A 20,680-nucleotide genomic window follows, 5' to 3' on the forward strand; every position below is an offset into this window, starting at 1 on the left:
TCAGAGCTGGGGGGTGCTATGTTGTTCCGCAGGCACCCCCTAACTCTTTCCACCCCGCTTCCCTCCCTTAGAGGCGCGTTTCTTCTTCCCCAAACCATACTCCTCTGAGCCTGCAGGTGGTCGGGGTGGGGCCTGCGGCTCAGATCTCCGGGCTTCTCAGGCTTCTCTGCAGAGGTTGGGAATGGGCTTTCCTGGCAGGCCCAGAGGAAGGCCGGGCTTGCTGCTCGCGTTCGAAGGGACGTCTCAGAAACGCACAGGGACTGGTCTACCCTGTCCTGTAGGCTTCCTGTCAGCGGGCTTCAACTGGACTGGCAGTGGGTCGGTTTGTAGTTTGTTGAGAGTAAGGATATTTGGTGGCTTTGCGGAGTGTGTCTTGGGCTGCTTAGCCACAGGTCCATGGTTCAAACCCACTTACCACTCCTCGGGAGAAAGATGAGGCTTTCTGCCAGGGAACCCCCTCCCCCCTGCAGGGAGTTTGGAATGAGTTTGGATTATGCGAGTGTTATTAGCTGGCTGTGAGTTTCAGGCTTGTATGTGCTTGGCCATAAAATGGGTGTGTTAGGCACGCAGGCGCCACAGAAGAGCAAGTCTCTGCATCCCGCTCCAGGAGTGCCCACTGCCTCCTTGGGGCACTAATCTCTAAAGTGACTGCACTGTGGCGGCAGGAGTTCCCGTGACCTAGTGATGAACTAGTGCGGCTCACACCACACCTCTGAGGCGGGCCTTCTGGTCTCCCTTTCAAGCACACCGGGAGGGAGGCGGGGAAACAGTTCAGGGCAGAGAAGTCTGTCTTGCTTTTCAAAGCTCTTCTGAAACAGTCAGCTTGTGGACGTTGGTAGGCACTGCCCCCAGGCAGGGAGGAAGACAGAAGAAAGAGCTGCCACCTTTCAATTGGCCCTTCTCTCAGGCTGGGTCTGATTCCAGTGAACTTTCGGTCCATGGACTGAAGGGCGCCCATTAATGACAGCGAGCAAGGGACGTCTGACAGGGCGGGGACCTGCTTTGGGGTGGCTCCCACTGAAACTCCACCTCAGAGGCAGGTTTCTGCCAGGGCTGCCACCTAGGGGACACAAGAGTGGGCACCCTGCCAGAAGGGTGGCATCTGAGCAGCTTGTGAGTTCTGTGTGCCAGGATGGGGTTTTTGCCTCACCACGGGGCACCCACCCAGACAGCCAGGCTGGGACTCCCTGACCCCACGCTGTGTGGTTGAGCTCATGTCTACCCCACTGGGGACTAAGAGCGTCCCCTTGGGTGGTCCCTGTCTGCTGGAGGAGAGACTGCCCACAGCCCCTCTCTACTGTGGACTGTGCTGGAGGGACATGTCCAGTGGGGCCAGTGTCCCGGGTGGCAGGCAAAAGAGGGAAAGGCTAGGTGCCCCAGAAAGAACAGCAGGAAGGAGACTGGAGGGACAGGGCTGCAGGCAGTGCCCGGGTTCTCATCCGGGGAGTGAGGAAGTGGCTCCTGTCCCCCAGCTCTCCGAAGCCCCTGCACCTGGAGCCCCCAAGGTCTTTCCCTGGAAGTAAAGGCCAGGGTTACTGGGGTTCTTGGGGTTTTTGCTATTTGTGGGAAGTCAGGGGCTGCAGGTGTTGTCCTTGGTTCAGTGACAGACCACATGGTTCATTTAGTTTTATTTCGGAATAATTTTAGATTTACAGCAGTTACAAAAACAGAACAGAAGGCTCCCATGTCCTCTTCAGTGAAAAAAGCAAACAATAACAACAAAAAGCCGTGGAATCGATTCTGACGCATAGCAACACTATAGGGCTGGACGGAACCGCAAGCAGGTGGCCCCATGTGCCGAGGACTGGCACATCCGAACCCTCTTTCCATTCAGTTAGCAGCTGGATGCTGCCCACTGCACCTCCAGGGCCTCACCTGCCCTTCGCGTCGCCTAAGGTTCACACTCACAGAGAGACCGGAAGTGAGTCTTGATGGAGTACCATTAGTGATTCCACCAACCTTCTAAGTATTTGCTAGTTTTCCCACTAAGAGCCTTTTTCTGGACCACAGTCGGGTCCAGGACCTCACGTTGCATTCAGTTCACCTGGGACAGTCCCTTGGTTTCCGTCTGCATACGTTGGAAAAGTACTACTCGGTTATTTAGAGGCCCAGGGGCCCAGTGGTTTCCTGTGGGCTGCTACCCGAAAGGTCAGCAGTTAGAAATCCCGATCGCTCCTCAGGAGGAAAACTGGACTCCCACTTCTGGTAAAGAGTTATGGTCTCCGAGACCCACAGGGACAGTGCTACCCTGTCCTAGAGGATCGCTATGAATCAGAAGGGACTTGATGGCCATGATCAATCTGCTGCTTTCTAGACCATGCCTCAGTTGCGCTTGCCTGATGTTTTCTCAGGCCAGGTTTGCCTGTCGTTCACCAGTAATCTTTATTCACTGGTGCAAACTTATAAAACACAGGAACATTGAGCACCTCTGGCGACGTCTTTAGAGCTTTCTGGATAGTCACATCCACATGCATGTGCTCAGTGAGGATATTCTGCACATGCTCTTCTGTACCTGCTTTTCCCTTAAATGAGCATTGCTAACATCTAGCAGGGAATAAAGGAGCCCTGGTAGCGTCATGGTTATGCATTGGAATGCAAACTGCAAGGTCAGCAGTTCGAGATCCCCAGCCACTCTGAAGGAGAAAGCTATGCTTTCTACTCCTGTCAAAGTTACAGTCTCAGAACACCCAGGGGAAGTTCTCTCCTGCCCTATAGTGTCACCACGAGCCAGACTCAACTTGACGGCAGTGATCTGTGAGTCTCTGAGCAGGGAACGTGGAACCATGCATGGCTTGTGTCTGTCTGGGATGTGGGATGGGAGGTAAACAGGCAGGAGGAGAACACTGAGGTAGGTGGGTGGTTCTGACCACAGGAATTTTTGAGGACCTCAGGACCGGCCCCTCTCCCCACCTCTGAGCCCCTGCTCACTTCCATGCCAGTCGGTGACCACAGAGCATCAGGCCTTGGTGCCCCAGCAGATTGTCATTCTTAGGAATCAGAAGCATCATGGAGATAAATGTGTTTCTACAGCCGTGAGTCCAAAGAGCACAAAACTGGGTGTTCAGGATCTCAAGAGGAGGCAGAGGAAGCAGAATCTAGTAAGCTGGATAGAGATGTGGTCCATGACCCGGCAGCCAGTTAACCAAGGGCTCAAAGGAAGTTGTCCCATTTGTTTCCTAAAGGGCTCATAACGCGCTGGCATTCTCTGGCTCCTCTGCACAACATCAAATTACCAAAAAACCAAGCCCACTGCCATTGGGCCAATTCTGACTCAGAGGGACCTTGTGGGGCAGAGTAGGACTGGCCCTGTGGGTTTCTGAAGCTATAAATCTTTTTTTTCCCCTTTCAATTTCATTGGCACATAATCCACGTCATACAATTCAATCGCTCTGTCATGTCAAGAGGAATGGTACAATCATTACCACAGTCAATTTCAAAACATTCCCCATCATGACTAAATCGCTTTAAAATGAGCTGTGTAATCACACTCAATTCTAGTGCTCCCTCCCCCTCCCACCGTCACTGAATACTCCTGACATCTCTTCACCCTCCCCTTCGCCTCTCTCTCCTACCCATCTGCTCACCCGGTGGGTAGCAGTCCAACCAGAATAACCCGTTACCCTGTAAAAACCAAACTCACTGCCACCGAGTCCTTTCCGACTCAGAATGGCCCTATAGGACAGGGTAGCCCTGCCCTGGAGGTTTTCCGAGAGGACACCTCTTTACGGGAGTAGGAAGCCTCACCTTTCTACCAGGGACCAGCTGTTGCTTCAAACTGCTGACCTTGCCTCATAAAATGTTTGCGTTTTCCTGACACTTGATCACACGTGTGGATCCACATGCTCACCATCAAGAGAGAAAACTAGTCCGTCACCACAGAGGGCCCCCTCATGCTACACCATCGCTGATCCCTGGCAACCATCTGATCTGACCTCCATCTTCAGAACTTTGTCCAGTTGAGGATGCCACATAAATAAATGGAATCATACAGTCTGAGGGATTCCGAGACTGGCTTCTCTTTCTCAGTAGAGTGACTTTTCGATCCATCCAAGTTGTTGCAGGCACCACGAGTGCATTCCTTTTTCCTTGCTGCGTGGTATTCCACGCCACCCATGGCCCATACTGTAAGCTCCTTCAGCTGTTCACCGGTTGTGGGACATTTGGTTTGTTTCCAGACTTGAGCTATGACAAGTAAAACAGCTATTAGATTTTATGTACAGGGTTTTGTAGGGATATAAATGCTCCTTTTCTGAGGGGAACTGCCCAGCAGTGGTAGAGTGGTAATTTTTTAAAGAAACTGCCTAAAAAATGTCCAGAGTGGCTGTGCCATTTCGCATACCTACCGGCAAAATAGGAAGCTATTTGAGACTTCAGTATTAAAATTTGTGTTAGCTTATTGTTGACCACCTCTTCCTTATTTGAAAATCCAATAACTTCAAAACAGAATGCAAGCAGCCACCCCAGCGGTGGGCTTGATAGGACAGGAACAACAGCACTTGTGTGAAGCCGTTGCCTTGCTGTTCCGTGAATCCCAGCTCCTGGTGGCCCTGGGTGTTAGAGGAGAAATGTGCTCCAGGGGCTTCTCAGTGTGTCTCCTCCCTCCCAGAAGTCGATAGCCAGGCATCTGGGTCCGCTGGTAGCACACGGCTCCTACAGATGATGTTCTACCACCTAGTTTGGTGAGTCCTGCCTTGGGGCTTCAAAGCTCGTGGGGTGGTGTCATCTTAAGATACAACAATTGGCCTCTTCTTGTCAGGAGTATGAAAGAGACCAGTGAGCCAAGGAAGCAGTTAATCCACAGGACTAGTGACCCACACTGACCACCTCTAGTCTCCTCTAGCCTGAGACCAGGAGAGCTAGGCGGTGCCCAGACACCTCTCCCACTCGTTCTGACCAAGGGCACAATACAAGAGCCTGCAGAGGAGATGGGAGAAAACCATGTAGACCAAAACTCATAAAAAAGACCAGACTGACTGGACAGAAAGAGACCAGAGGAACCCTTGACACTGTAGCCCTAAAATGCTCTTTCAGCCAGGAACCGACGTCACTCCTGGAGTTTACCTTTCGGTCACGGCATAGATTGGCCTTTAAACAAGAGTACTGATGAGCGTGCTGCTGAGACCAGTCACTGATAGGAGACCCGATGGGCACCATTTGCCCAGAGCAACGCTGAGAAGGCAAGGGTGGAATTGGGCAGAGTGCTGGCACATTTGGGGGACAGCAACGAATGTCAATTGTAAAATGGGACACCAAGTTACCGCGTAAAGTTTCACCTAGCACACAATAAAACCTTCAACCAGTAAATAATCAGGCAAAACAAGGAGATACTAAGGCTTTCTCTCTACGTGCCTCTGGGTAGATTCAAACTGCCAACCTCTGTCAACCGCTCACCCATTTGCACCGCTCTGACACCCATGGGTCCCTGCCATTCACTCTGTCAGTGCATGCCCGGGGCACACTGGGCTGAGTACTGGGCTGGGCCTCATGACTCATGGGCCCTACCTAGTTCACTCCGAGCTCACCTTCCACAGGTGGCTGAGGCAAACCTTGTCATGCTCGATGAGAGTGACTGGGCAGCTGCTTTTTACGAGCTGAAAGCTGGAGACTGGGAGTAGACCTAGGTGGCTATGACCTGGGGAGAATTTTATGAGTAAAAGGCCCAAAGAGCTTTTTACCTGTTTACCTTGTCACCAGGTAACTTATTAATTAGATTTTGTCTAAAAACAAAGAACCAGCCAACATTCCCAGGGCACCAGCTAGTGAAAAGGTTAAGAGTGTTCAAACAAAAAAAAATAAAATAAAAAATAAAGAGTGTTCAAACACTCTGTTTGATGTTTTTCCTTTCAACTTCTTCACCCATGTGCACGTGGACCAGGATGGAAATGCTCTGAGGACACTTGGAAGTTCATTCCAGTATCTTCCAGCTCAGGAAGTTTCTCCTTATTTCTTACTTGTTGTTCTTAGCTACCGTCCCGAGAAGCCCGTGTACCGTGAGGCTGGACTGTTGTGACCCACTGGATGTTCACGGGCTGGTGTTCTGAAGTAGATCACCAGGTCTTTCTTCCTAGTCTGTCTTCCCCTGGAAGCTCTGCCTCCACTGGCAGAGGGGTGCTGGCTGTGTGGGAGGCACGTGGGTCATTCACCCGGGCCTCCCCCAAGGAAGGGACATATGCCACCACCCAGCCACCATGCCTCAAGGCTGACCCAGCGCCCTGTTTCAAGTTCATTTCAGCCTTTGTCTTCCCCTCTGTTTATGTTTAAATGTCCGTTTGAAAACCCAGGGAGTGCTGGCAGAGGGGGCTCCCCAGGGTCCATTCTGCAGGCTAATAAGTGGCCGGGGTGTGGCATGGGTGATGGGGGGTTAGGAGGAGAACTAGGGCTCATTTTAAACCCCAGGTTACATATCATTTAGTTAGCAGTTGAGTTCAACCCCCAAACTTACTGCCAGTGAGCCCATGCTGACTCATAGCGACCCCTGCGGGTTCGGAGACCGTAACTGTGGATGGAGTAGACAGCCTGGCCTTCCTCCCGAGGAGCTGCGGTGGTTTCCAAATGCAACCACTACGCCACCAGGGCTCCCGAGTTTTCCAAACGGTACAAAAACCAACCCCTGACCAAACCCTTTCCCTTGCTTTTCTCTGTTCTTTATCATTTCTCCATATTCCTGGGGGCAGGGGGCGGGGCAGGAAAACATGTTTCACCTTGATCCCAGTGCGATGTCATCCTTTCCTCCACGCATCCCACTTTGTTGCCCCTCTGTTCACTGCCCACCCTGCCCCCATCTCCACACCCACCCCCCAGCCCTCCATGGCCTCCTCTCCATCCTCATCTGTGGATCCCGCAGGATGGGACTCCCTTCTGTTCTTCTAAAAGATGTGAGAGGCAAACACCCCAGTGCCCAGGAGAGTCAGGCGGGAATCCATGGTCAGACTGTCCCCAGGCAGGCGTGGCAACAGGAGGAGAGAATGAGGAAGGGAGGGAAGGGAACCGACAAGGGAGAGAAGGCCGCAGGGGAGGCATGATGGAGGTGCAGAAGCCAGGGGCCTGGGGTCACCCTTGTGCTAGGCTGAGGCTGCTTAGTGCATCCTTGGGGCATTCGGGTTCAGTGAACTAGAGTCAGCCAGGAGGGAGCCTAAAAGCCCGCTCTGCTGGGAGACCTGGGGCAGCTCACTCAAGCCATCCTTCGGGAGCTCAGTGTTCTCAACAGTGGAGAACAGTAGAGATCTCATAAGAGAGCGGTGGCGTTTTAATAAGGATTCACCCAGGGAGGGCCCTGCCAAGATCAGTCCATGCTGTCTTCCTGCCACTGGCCATCTCGCCCTCTGAATGAAAACTGTGGGTGTCTTGCACTCAGATGCCAGCAGTTAAATGGGTATTTATGAGGTGTTACTCTGGTCCTACCCCCTGCTTTGCCCTTTGGGGTGGGAAAGGGAACCGAGTGCGACACAGACCTTCTCTTGAGGGAGGCCCACGGAGCAGAGGGAGAGCACTCCAAGACAGGACACTGAGTGAACATTGTGGGGTAACAATCACAAATGCCCGAGCCCCTGCTGGAGCTCTGAGGGCCGACAGGATGCGCTGCATGGGGGATGAGGGGCTGGACATTCGTGAGGGTTTGGACTGAGAGGTGAGAAGTTTGCTTAAGCCAGACTGGGACTGCCTAGGACCCGACACTTAAGGAACACACAGAATTGCAGGGTGAGGAAAGAGCGGCATCGCCCCACTTAAGTCCTATGCATCCACTCGACGACGACTCACTGAGCGCTATTGGCGCCAAGCCCTGGGACATAAAGATGAACAAGATCAACGTGTTCCCTGCCTTAAAGAGCTGAGTATCTAATGCGGAGGCTGGAGGGCGGCCAAGTTAAGAGCACAGTGTCTGTCAGGGCGCAATAGGAAACTGAAACCACTGTGGGTGTTTCACACAGAGGGGATTCTGCACAGGCGTTTGTTTATATGGCGGCTGCAAAACTGGATGGGCAGAAAGGAGGTGCAGAACGAACCGAGAGAATAATAAACCCATGGAGCATACCACTGCTTCCTAGAGGCCCACCTGGGGAAGAGGCAGCGAGGCCTCCGGCCTGGGAAGGAAGCTCTGTGAGTGTAGTGATTCGCCCTGAACTGGTTGGGGTGCACAGAGCCAGTGCTGTGAGTGCAGAGGTTGGCACCCTCTGCTGCGGCTGTGAGGGGTGGCAGGGCCTGGAGCCCCCAGGGAAGTCCTCCTTCCTCTCCTCCCAGGCTCCCTCCAGTCCTCCCAGTCACGGACCCCAACAGGAATCCAGCCGAGGAGGCGGCCCGGGTCCCGTGGTTTGTAGGGCAGAAGGCCAAGGGTGGTGTAAGAGCGGAGAGACACTGGGCGATAAGGAGCACACCCCACACGTGTACCCCCACAGCCGTGCCTGTTCCCAGTCCCATCCGTCCCTGACCCGCCAGCCACAGCCTTCCCCGGCACCCCTAGCTTCCCCCAGTTCCCACAAGACAGACGGCCACGCATGCTGCCGATGGTCTTCCTACCAGGAGGAAGGAAGGTGCGCCAACAGAAATGACTTGTGAGGGACAGTAGGGAGGGACCTAAGGCGAGATAAAGAGCCTGGCAGATAAGAAGTGCAGGTCGGGCACTTCCGGCCTCCCTCCCAGCTGCAGCCCTGCTGAGAGCTCCAAAGAAGTTTTCCGTAGGGCAGGCTAGATCTGTGGGTGGGAGAGAGGATTTCTAGAATGTTCTTCCGATGGGCAAGTGGTAGGCGGCAGACCAGAGTAGGGCAGTTATTTCTTTGTAAGGCACAGGAGTGGAGGAGCCCCCAGACCATGCTCTGGAGGAGACTCTGTCTCTGCAGGGGTCCTCAGCCCTCTCAACTGGAATGTCCTCTCACTTCCTGGCCTGTCCCATACCTGTCAGACAGCAACCATCAGGATGTGCACCCTCCCGTCCCTCTTCCAAAGAGACCCAGCTTCAAAGAGACCTGTGGCAGCTCAGCTGTGAGCCAGGGGGTCAGATCTCCCCAGACCCACCAGCACAAACAGACAGCATTGGCCTCATTCCAAAGTGTGAGACCTGGACCCACTGTTCCCTGCTTCTCCTGGTCCCCAACTGAACCTCAGGGGCCCCAGCATGGAGCTCCCCTCCCAGCAGGGCCAGAGCCAGATGCCCTGGGCCTGGACCCCACAGCCTTGTCTCAGGAAAGCTCTTCTCAGCCCCTCGCCTCAGCCACAAGGCTCAGAGCTTTGCTTTTCTGCTCCCACCTTTCCCAGCCCCCACCCCAAGCTGACCCTCCTCCTTCTCTCTCTAAGTCCAGGGGATATGGGAGAAGGGGTACATTTTGGTTTTGTTTAGCATTGGGTTTTGTTTTGTCTCTCACACCATGTTCCTATGTAGTACTTCCTCTGGGCCCGGAGGTGGGGTGCCCCAGAGAGACCACTGGCGCTGGGCAGAGGGGAGGCTGAGAAGTGGGTGTGGGCTTCTGGGGGTTTCCTCTGCCTTCTCTATGTGGAGAATGACTGGGGCCTGGGATGTGACGCGTCAGGGAAGGGTCAGGATACACCAGGGGCACTTGTCCCCCCAGCACAGGCCCCTGGCAGAAATGCACATCCGTGACTGGCCCCAGGGGCAGGCCCAGGCCCATCAGCTAGCACACCTGTGGGGAACCACGCCAGGAAGATGAAACCCTGAGAAGTCCTAGGCGGTGTGTCCAGAACCCCGCCTTCCGCTCTCCTTTCTTTCATCCCCTGTTTTGTACTAGAGACAGAGGTACAGGGATCCTCTCCCCACCCCTACCCCAGGGCGCAGCCCTGCCTTCAGGACAAGCAAAGACACAGACAGACCAGGAAAGCTGAGATGACCAAGAGGGAGGAGTGCTAGGGGCTTGGTCATCCACGGTGGCTTCCTGGAGGAAGTGGCTTTGATCTGACTTCCGCTCTGAAAGATCTGGTGAAAGATGGGCTGGAAGTGGAGTAAAGGGGTGAGGGAGGCTCCAGGCAGACTAGAGCAGGAATGGGGGGTCCTTGATGTCTCCCCAGGGGCCCCGAAGACACTCAGTGATCACAAGAAGCCTGTGGGTTCCTGGGGGAAGGAGGCAGGAAAAGGGACCAGAAGAGCAGGGGGCATTTATGGGCTCATTATAACTTCCAGGCTGGGGGAGGCAGGGAGGGCTCCCCACAGGGAGTCCAGGGCTGATCTGATGCCCGTCCGGGAGGAGACATGACATGAATCAGTGTGTTGTTATGTTGGGGGCCATTGAGTCAGTGCCCACTCACGGTGACCTCAAGTGACAGAGTAGAGCTGCCTGGGGTGGGGGGTGGGGTGGTTCTTGGCCAACATCACCTTGGTCCAAGTGGACCCCTTTAACCCCTGTCTTGCCAGAGCTGTCATAAATGGCACAGGCGCCCAGTGGGGAGGCCAGGGCAGGCCAGGTGGGGAAGTCCTTGTCCAGGGGGCTACTGGTGGGAGTGGAACACACGAGGGGCTTCAAAAAATAAGAATCATGGACAAACATCCATGATCGTTTCATTCCTTTTGCCCACAACGTTTCAAAGGCCTCTCCTGTTTGTCCTGCCTCCCCGCAGTGTCTGCGCTTCCTCGCTGCTCTGAGGTGCGCACGTAAAATGGATGTTAAAAAACAAGAAACCTCCCCCAAATGTTTTTCTTTTTAATTTGTTTTCTACAAAGTTAGCACAAAAGCCCTTTCGGCTGAGGATGAGTAAGAATAACTTTATTGCTCTAAGGGACGCTCCGTGGTAAAACCAGCGCTGTGTCCTCCGAGAAAAAGCTGAGTCTGCCCTGGGATCAGCTCTGAACGTGGAAGAGCAAGGGGTGAGGCCCTGGGGGAGGAAGCGGGGTGCAGGGAGGGGAGGAAGCAGCCAGGGAGGTGCAGGCTGCTGACTCAATGGGCCTCTCCTTAGTCTCCGCTCCCTGCCCCTCCCAGCCCAGGCCCAGACACACCCCAAGGTAAGCCAGGGATCTAGAGAGGGGCCCACACTGATTTTCCTTGGCCGATTGCCATTTCACCCTGTGAAGTGTACGGATACCAAGCCTCCTTTCTGGGGCGAACGTGGGAGGGGAACTTCTGGATGTCACCATTGTTTTTGGAATGGACCGGATAAGAGGGTTAGGGGCTCTCTTAGGAGGCCGAGGGCCACTAGCCAGCCACTAGCCATTTCCTGCTCGCCTCAGGGCCACAGAGAGGGAACATTCTCCCTCCATGAGTCAGAAAGGAATGGCTCCACATTCGGAAGTGACTTAGCTAGCATTCTGGGGCACAGCACTCTCACTGAAGGCCAGCAGCTCGGGTCTGCAGCTTGTTGGGGTCCTGGACTCCGGTCCAGACTGCCACGCCCCAGCTGGGCATCTCGGGGGCTCTCCAGCACCAGTTTCCTCCCTGGCATAATGGGAGTGGCACTCAGTCAGAAAGCCTGCAGGGCTGCCCTGCCCAGTGAAGCAGGGCTAGCCTGGGGTCTTCGAGCTCCCAGAGAGGCATGCTGCCCGGTGAGCACTGGCTAGGAGCACCTTGATTTCCAGGGGTGGCCTGGGGGAAGCTAGCACCTCCTGGCTTGACCCCCAATTTGTGTCCTTGGAAAACACCCAACCATCTAGCCAAGGCACCTGCAACAGGAACATGCATGTGGAAGGCACTGGGCCAGTCCGCTTTCTCTCTGTCCACTGACTTACAATCACGACACACACACAACGGGACACTCCACAGTTCCCCACCTCTGTGCTGACAAGCCGCCTCGCCCCTCGGCAGCACTTCCTTTCAAAACTCATAGCTCCCACGCAGGTGCACAGGAACTGAAAGGCCTCCTTGGCCTCCACTGGGGACTCTGGGCCACACAGAGTGGGGCTAGTGCTGATCAGGAAAAGAGGCGTCCACCCTCCTGGGCAAAAGGCCTGGGCTAGAGGAGGGGAGGGAAGGTGTGCTAGAGAGTCAGGCTCTCACACTTTGGCCATGATTCATACAGAAACATTTCCTCAACACCCAGGAGAGGGTGGAGAGAGAGAGAGAGGAAATCTCCAGAGAGCCAGACAGGCACACCTTCATTTCTGTGGCTTCACCTATTAGCACCGGCATCTTCAACAGAGAAGGTCCGTGGCATCCCTGCCTGGAGCACATCTTTCTCCAGCCAGCAGCTGGGGAGTTCACTCCCCCCACCCTCCCAACTAGGGCTTCTTCAACAAGGAGCCCTGCTGGTGTCGTGGGCCCACGTTGGGCTGCTAACCACAAGGTGAGCAGTTTGAAACCACCAGCTGCTCTCCGGGGAAACAATGAGGCTTTCTGCCCTCTCGGAGAGTCACAGGGTGGGGACCCCCTGGGGCGCAGTTTCCCCTTGTCCTTTAGGGTCAGCATAGACTCGATGGTGGGGAGTGAGTGATCTAAACAGATGGAAAAGCTCGCCCCCGCCCACCAACCGTGCGCAGGAGCCGCTGAGTAAAAGAAGCGGTGTCAGCGTGATGGCACACCACGGTGGCACTGACAGGATCACCGACACTGAGACAACATGGACACGTATCAAATGCATGCGAGATGAGTGCTCCCCGTCACGATTTGTCTGTACGTCGGTGTGTGCGAGGGAGGAGCGAGGCAACATGAGAACTCCCTTTTATTGCCGGCATGAGTTTTGCCATCCTTCCTCAAACTTCAGGTTCAAAGCAGTGTAAGTCTCTAATTCCTGCTGAGGGAATTGGAGGCATTTGAGACACTGCATCTGAGCAGGAAAGACGCAGCTCTCTGCACGTGAGGTGTTCTGAGAGGGGCATCCTGGTGGTCAGCTGTGTTTCCCAGTGAATCGAAGCACCGCCCCTCGATGGGCCTGCTCTGCTCTTGTGTTTCCCCTTTAGAGAATCTGCCAGGACCCTGGATTTAGTAACAGTTGTTCTTAGGTGCCATTGAGTCTGGTCTGACCAGACCATAGGTGGCCCTATGCCCAACGGAAGGAAACACTGGCCGGCCCTGGGCCATCCTCACAATTGCTCCTCTGCCTGGGTCCATGATTGCAGCCACTGGGTCAGTCTGTCTCCTTGAGGGCTGTGTTAGTCTGGGTAAACGAGGAAAACAAATCCACAGAAATTCATAAGTCTAAGAGAGAGTCCTATATAAAGTCCTACATTAAGAAAGCATCCCAACCCAGTGCTGCCCAAGCCCACGAGTCCAACATTAGCCATATGTCCGACACCGATCCACAAAGTCCTCCTCTATCTCACAAAACACTCAATGATGCCGACTGCAGGAAGAAAGCTTAATCAGTGAGCATGTGAGCATCTCAGCGCTGGCAGGGGTCTCCACATGGCTGCTCCAGCACCCAGGGCTGCATTGGGGTAGGTCCATGCGGCTTCTCTTCAAGGTTATCTTGCAGGAAGTGAGCCTTGCCAGCTGAAGCAGGGAACTGGCTAAGGCAGCTGCACCCTGGTCTGACCATCAGAAAGCAAGAGACCTGAGAACTAGAAAGGCGAGGCTCACGGAGCCATTTAGCACCCCGCCCTTCAATTAACCCCACATGCGTTTATCGGCCAGGTTGGCACAATAAACATTAACTATCTCAAGGGCCTGCCTCGTTTTCACTGCCCTTTTAGTTTACCAATGCCCTTCTCCAGGGACTGGTCTCTCCTGACAATATGTCCAAAGTAGGTAAGGTGAAGTCTCGCCATCCTGGCCTCGAAAGAGTACTCTGGGTGCCCTTCATCCGACACAGAGGGGTTGGTTCTTTGGGCAGTGCAGTAGTCTCCTCCAGCAGCACAGTTCGTAGGCATCTATATTTCGTTGGTCTTCCTTATTTCAGTGTCCGACGTTCAGACGCACATGATGCTAGGGGTCAGGTCAGGCACAACTGAGTCTTCAAAGCAGTCCCCTTGCTCGCCAATACTCCAATGAGGTCTTGTGCGGCCGATGTACCTAATGCAACACGTCTCTCCATCTCGCAGTTGCTGCTGCCATGGCCACCCAGATACAAGAGATCTTCCTTCTCTTGAAGCTCGGTAATGCCAGATGGAGTCTCCACTGTGGGCGACACCCACGGGCATCCCCTATACAGTGCACCTAGGAGACCAGGAGCCCCCAGCTCCCTAGAGCTGCCCACCTGGGCCATTTCCCCCTGCAGATTCTGCGGTTTCATATAGCACACCCTGCGAGCTCTTGAGTTCCCGGGAAGAGAGAGAGACCAAAACTAAGAAGGAGTGCAGGTGAAACCGAGCCCAGCTATGCAGCCGGACCTGCCTGGGGCGCCCGCCCTCTGATCCCAGCGCCCCGAGGCCCTCCCCATGCCACGCCCCTGCCTTAAGCCTCAATATCCGAGCAGGAGGCTCCTCCCTCCTCCTGGCCTTGGGTCACCTCTAGGGTAGATTGTCATCAGAACCTCTCAGTTCTCTGCAAGCCGCCAAGAAACCCAAATCAGCCCACTGCCCTCTAGTTGATAGGGACCCTACAGAGCAGAGCCAACTGCCCCCTGGGTGCCCGGCAGTCAAAGTTCACAGGGTGGCAAAACCTCCTTTCTCTTCACCACAGCCCACCGGCACCCGCACCCGCTAGCCACCAGGACTCCCATCCCACTCCCAGCGGCTCCCCAAAGGACTCTCTTCTGGCCTCTTCCCAGTCAGAAGTCAGTCTTCCTGGTCCAGGCCAGTTCCTCCGCCTAGCTCCTTAAATGTTTAAAAAAAAAAAAGTGAGTGTTTTGGATTAAACATGGCCATGGTATTACATTCCAGCCAACTGACATCAGAGGATCCTGATTCATAGCGACTCCATGGGCTTTCCGGGGTTATTTTCTGTGATATGTGGGTCTCCAGACCTTTCTTCCTAGTGCCTCGAGATGACCAGGTGCTGCCGATCTTCAGGTTAGCAGCCTAACACTTAACCACTCGCTCTTACCCAGCGACACCACTTCGGGACTGGACTGAATTAAAGCATACTGTGATGAGGGGGGAACCCTGGTGGTGTAGTGGTTACCCAGTTGGGCTGTGATCAACAAGGCCCACAGTTCAAAACCATCAGCCACCCCTCTGAAACTCACAGGGACAGGTCTACATTGTCCCATGTGAGTTGGCGTCGACTGGACGACAGTGAGTTTGCTTTGTTTTGATAAGTGATCCAGCACCCCCACTCACACGCCCCCACCCCCACTCCCCTGCCCGAGCCAAGCAGTTTACTTCCCCTGCCCAGAGCCAACTGGCTTAATAGGCCTCATTCCAGAAGTATTTTATGGGTCTACAAACAGATACACACACACAAATAGGCACACATACATGTCTTCATTGGCTATATAAATTGTTGCACACTCAGGCACTCTCATCTGGGCCTTTTAGGTGCTTGGGGTTGGCTTCATTTCAATATCCAGAGACTTTTCTCATTCTTTCGGAAGGTGGCTGAATGTCCCGCTGTACAGACATATGGTTTTAACTGGTTCCCTGCATTAGGTTGTTTCCTGTCCTTTCTGGAACAAACCTGGCTGCACCCAACAGCCCCCCTGCCCTGGGTCCCTATGCCCTGGGTGTAGGGTAGATTCCCAGAAGGGACAAGTCTGGGTCAAAGAGGATGCACGCTTAGTATTTTGATAGCTGTTGTCGAAATAAGATGTTCACGCCCTCTTACTTCACCTGGGGAGTGCAGGTGGACCTTAGAGAGCTGGGCATCCCCACATTTGTACACACACATGCACACACACACATTTTTCTGGGTGACTGAAGCATTCATCAAATTCTTATCCGGAAGTGAGCTTCCCACCACCCTGGAAGCCCAGCTTTGGACACACCCTTCTCAAGGTGCTGTTACATCACGTTTTATACTCTAGCTCACTATCTGGTTCCTCACTGGGAACTACAAGGTCAACAGTTCAAAACCACCAGCAGCTCCATGAGGCATTCTGCTTCTGTAAAGAGATACAGTCTCAGAAACACACCGGGAAGTTCTGCCCTATATGGTCACGATGAGTCAGAATCAACTCAATAGCAATGAGTTTGGGTGTTTTTTTGAATGTTGAATCTGGGCGTATGGGTTATAAATTGGGCTTCTAACAACAAGATGGGCAGTTTCAGACCACCAGCAGCTCCTCAGGAGAAAAATGAAGCTTCCTGCTCCCATAGAAACATGTTGATATTTAAAAGAGGTCTTGGGCAGCAGATTTACCCAATGCAATGAGTTGTTGGCTCTCTCAACTGCTGCTTCCATGAGCATTGACTGTGGATCCCAGCAAGAAGACACCCCTGACAATTTAAGTTTATCATGATATTACCTATTAGTGCGTCCTGAGGCTCTTGGTCTTCTTGATACTAAGTTGTGATCTGCACTGAAGGCTGCAGACCTTGGTTGTCAGCAGCAGGTGCCTCAAGTCCTCCTCACTTTCAGCAAGCAAGGTTGGGCCACCTGCATCTCACAAGTTGTTAATAAGCTCTCCTCCCACCCCGAGCCTTGGTTCTAATTCATGTAGCCCAGCTTCTCTGACGATTTTCCCAGCATACAGTGGGATAAGTACGGTGAGAGGATACAACCCAGGATAGCATGTAAAGATATACAAGCTCTGAGCCCACAGAGGCCGTTCTACCCTCTTCTAGAGGGTCACAATGAGCTGGAACTGACTCGATGGGCAGGTTTTGTTTTAAGAGAACGTTGACCTTAAAATACACTTGATCTACTTGTCTTACTGTAATAAAATAGTCTTTTTCCTTGAGGGCCAGTTCCAACCATCTGAAAACATCTCCCTCTTTTGGAAAGTGTGAAATGAGGTGTGACTTTGTAAGGTCGTTGAGGCTGCAGAGGAGATTGCTTGTGAAGTTTGAAAAGCAAACTGTGTTTTTAATTTTTTTAAAAGAAAAAGGTAAAAGCAAATAGATACCTGATGTTCTTATTTAAATCTCTCCCCTTTAAAGAAGTCAACCAAGACTGCTTGAAACAGCCAACAGGTAATGCACTCTCCTGGGCTGACTTACAATTCACCTGTAGCTCCCCTTGGCTCTGGTCCCTTCTAATATTTAAGATAAAACTGTGTGGAAATAAAAAATAAACAACACTCCTCTTTTTAACATTGCTTTGCAACACCAAAGTCATTTCAAAAGGTTCTCACATAACTTGGGTCAATGCCCAAACCCTCTGAGGCCCTTGACTCGTCCTGAGAGTACAAGTCGGGACCCAAAAAGACACCAACCCCACGACCACCCAGTCAGCCCTGACTCCCAGGGGTTCTAAGGCTGTAAATCCTTGGGAGACAAGGCAGCCTCACATTCCCCCCTAGAGAAGCTGGTGGGTCTGAGCCCCCTAACCCACAGCACCACGATAGCTCCTTACACGTGAGGACAGGGATTCCCCAGACCACAGCTGGGACCCCGAGGGAGAAGGCCCCCAATGGGCTGTGCGACCCCTTAGATCCCTGCTGGGGCTCCACAGACCATCTCTCAGCACATCCCAGGGGTGTCTGCCTTGCCGGCGTGCCCTTGGAGTATGAACTCTGAATCAGTGGGGAGAGCACACATGTCTGGTGTGGCCTCAGGACCCCAGGCTTCTCAAGCATAAATGAGTGATGAGAAGATCCCTGAGTGGGGGCAAATGGCTAAGCATTTGACTCCTGACCCAAAGGCTGGTGACTCAGAAGAAAGGCCTGCAGATGTGCTTCTGAAAGATCACCATCCTGAAAATGGGCGGGAGTGCAGTTCTACCCTGCACACTCGGGATGCTTTGAGTTAGAGCCGTGGCAACGGCAGTATGGGTGCCAGATTGCTGCAAGAAATAAACACCCAAACACATACCGTGTGCGTAAGACAGAGTCTGCACAGAGTAGCCTCTGGTGGCAGGATGGGGCAGACCTTGGGTGGAGCAGGGGCGCCTTGGTCCTGCCCCCAGACCTGGCTGAGGTGAGGGGCGGTAAGCAGAAGGAGGCAGGGAGGGGATGTGAGTGGGCGCGTTCTGCACTCAGGCAGCACCGGGTTACCGTGAGGTCCTAGGGGCACTATCAACTCATTGTAAAAAGGGAAATGCTGTTTGGGTTGCCCCCTGATCACCTACTGTGTCTCCAGACCTGTCCTGGGGGATTGGCATAGTCCAGGACTCGGTTGGCAGCCACCCAATATGCGTCTAAGGTTTTACAAGTATGGGTGCAGTCACGAAACCCTGCATGCCAATGGTTGGCATTGCTTGGGTGTTTACCTTGTGCCTGTATCTCTGAGCACTTCCCAGGGCTTGGTGGGCACCTTTGGCAGGTGGCCCTCCAACCAAGCGAACCCTGGCACCTCCCTGCAACCCAGCAGACCGAGGCACTGGGCTCTGGCTGGAAGCCTGTAGGGCTAACCCATGAACACCCCGCTCTGCGAATCAAATGCAACCGCCCACTGACCTTCTCGCAAGAAGCTTCTGTCCTAGAGAGAATCAAAAATCATGGGTAGGAGGGTTCCGGATCATATGTGCACGGCTTTATTCCAAACAAAATGTGCTCAAACCTCTCTGTGGCCAGTGAGTGGCTGCAGTCAAGTTCTCCCAGCCAGACACCTGTCCCAGCCTCACTGGGGAGACCTCAACGACAAAAAAAGTTCCATCTGAACGGGAAGCAGGCTTTGAAGGCAAGGCCAGGCAGGGAAAGAAGGAAGGTGAGAGGAAATTTTTTTTTCTCGGAAGAATAAGTATTCTTGACTAGTACATCTATGAAAATGAATGAATTAATATTCATGAAAATTAAAATCTAGTGACCCAAATCAAACCAAACTCAATCCAACTGACTCAATGCCGACATTCAGAGACCAACTCTTTAAAGCCAGGTCTTTCTCCTGGCTGGTGGTTTCAAATTGCTGACCTGGCAGTTAGCAGCCCAACATGTAACCACTACACCACCAGGGCTCTTCAGAAAACCTCACCAAATGCTTATAAGACCCCAAGGAATCTACAAAACCAAAACCAAAATTCCTTGTATTAATGATTAGGTTTAGCAAGTCACAGGATACAAGGTAAACACATATAAACACACACACACACCAATCACATTTCTATCTGCTAATCACTGAACAGTTAGAAAAGGGAAAAAAAATAAGGGATAAAATAATGGCTCCCTGGTAGACCATGAAGTTTGTGTTGGGCTGCTAACCACAAGGTCAGAAGTTCAAAACTGCCAGCTGCTCCTGGAAACATTGCAGCCTCAGAAACCCACAGAGGCAGTTCTATCCTTTTCAAAGGGTCTCTCCGAGTCAAAATCTATTCGATGGCAACAAGTTTGGTTTGGTTTGATAATGGCTCCTCCCAAATGAAATCTGTAGGTGTAAAATACAAAATGTATGCAGGTTCTAGGTGCTCAAAACTACTGGGCCCTGATGAAAAGAAATCAAAGTTGGCCTTCATGGAGGGACTCACTACAGTGTTCATGGATTGGATAAGTCAACACAGTCAAGATGTAAATTCTCCCACACTAGGTCTCTAGATTTAACACAATGCTGATCACAACCCCAGCAGGCTGTTGTGTAGACACTGGCAAGCTGATTCTAACACGCATGAGTCGGGGAGGGACTCAGCTTGTTTCTGGAGTTGGGAAGATCTCTGTGTAATGGCTCAGAAGTGAGGCACCGGTGCTGGTAACTCTCTCAATTACTTGAGATTGAGAGAACGTGTTAAAATCTGATCACCTGGTGCCCCCAAACCTTAAGCCCGGGAGCCCTCCTCATCAGCTCCAATCGTCAGGGACCTGAAAGTCCAGCGAGCAGAATGAGTTTATTACTCTATAAGGAATGAATCCCCCTGTAGATGTTACGTGTCATGGGAACAGAACATCATCGTCGTCCTTGGAGGCTCGGTGTACCCCCATCTCAAAGCCGCCTCCTTCTCCCTCACAGTTAGGTCCTTGCTCAGCAAGACTGGAAATGCCAAGTCAATAGGAATTTGTGGGTCAGATTTTGTACCTGCTGAGTTTGAGGAGATCAAGGAACAGAGCCAGGACTGGGTGAGGCAAGTGAGGAACTCACCTTGAAGTAAGTGACGCCCACCTTCAGAGCTGTGCGAATGCCAAGGGACATCCAAGTCGAGCATACCAGTGGCAGGCGGGTGTTTGGTCCAGGGTTCAGCAAAAGAAATGAGCTAGCTGTGGGTGTCTGGGCTCACCCGCCCATGTGGCGCTTATTAAATGCTCATGAGAGCCCACCAGGGCTGTGATCACGTCCCGAGGAGAATCCTGGAAAGAGGAACTCAGAAAGTCTGAGCCAAACAGCAAAGCCACTTGGTGCTGACACCAGACCCTGCCCTCCGGGCTGTCTGCTGGACATGCCACCCAATGGACAGTTGCTTCCTTTCCTGGGACCACCAAACCCACTGTCAATGAGTTGATGCTGACTCCCACAACCCTCTAGGTCAGGGTAGAACTGCCCCTGTGAGTTTCCAAGACTGTAACTCTTTACGGGTAGAAAGCTCCAACTGTCTCCCAAGGAGTGGCTTGTTGTCTTGAACTGCTGACCTTGTCATTAGCAGCCCAATGCGTAACCACGATGCCTATTGGAACCACCACGTGGATGCAAACCCAGTCCCAGAGCAGACAGAGCCAGAGGCAGGAGAGCAAAGTAAGAGACCAGTTTGGTTTCTCCAACAAGGAGACAGTAAGTAGCTGGACAGAGTTGAGAGGTGATCAAACTGCAGTCTCACTGCCCAGGTGGTGACCCCTTGGGGCTCCAAGCTAATGCCCACAGGGCCAGGCAGGCACTGCCAGTTGGGAAAAGGATCATGTTGTATTGAGAAGCATC

At 53.0% G+C, this 20,680-nt stretch overlaps 1 protein-coding gene across 1 annotated transcript in view; it reads left to right on the forward strand.

The window, feature by feature from the left end:
• The window catches only part of MALL (mal, T cell differentiation protein like), a 30,815-nt gene that overhangs the window by 456 nt on the left and 9,679 nt on the right, over positions 1-20,680 (forward strand). The gene's annotated exons all lie outside the window — the stretch shown is intronic.

Source organism: Tenrec ecaudatus, chromosome 11 (assembly GCF_050624435.1).
Source record: "Tenrec ecaudatus isolate mTenEca1 chromosome 11, mTenEca1.hap1, whole genome shotgun sequence".
In the NCBI taxonomy this organism is placed as follows: domain Eukaryota; kingdom Metazoa; phylum Chordata; class Mammalia; order Afrosoricida; family Tenrecidae; genus Tenrec; species Tenrec ecaudatus.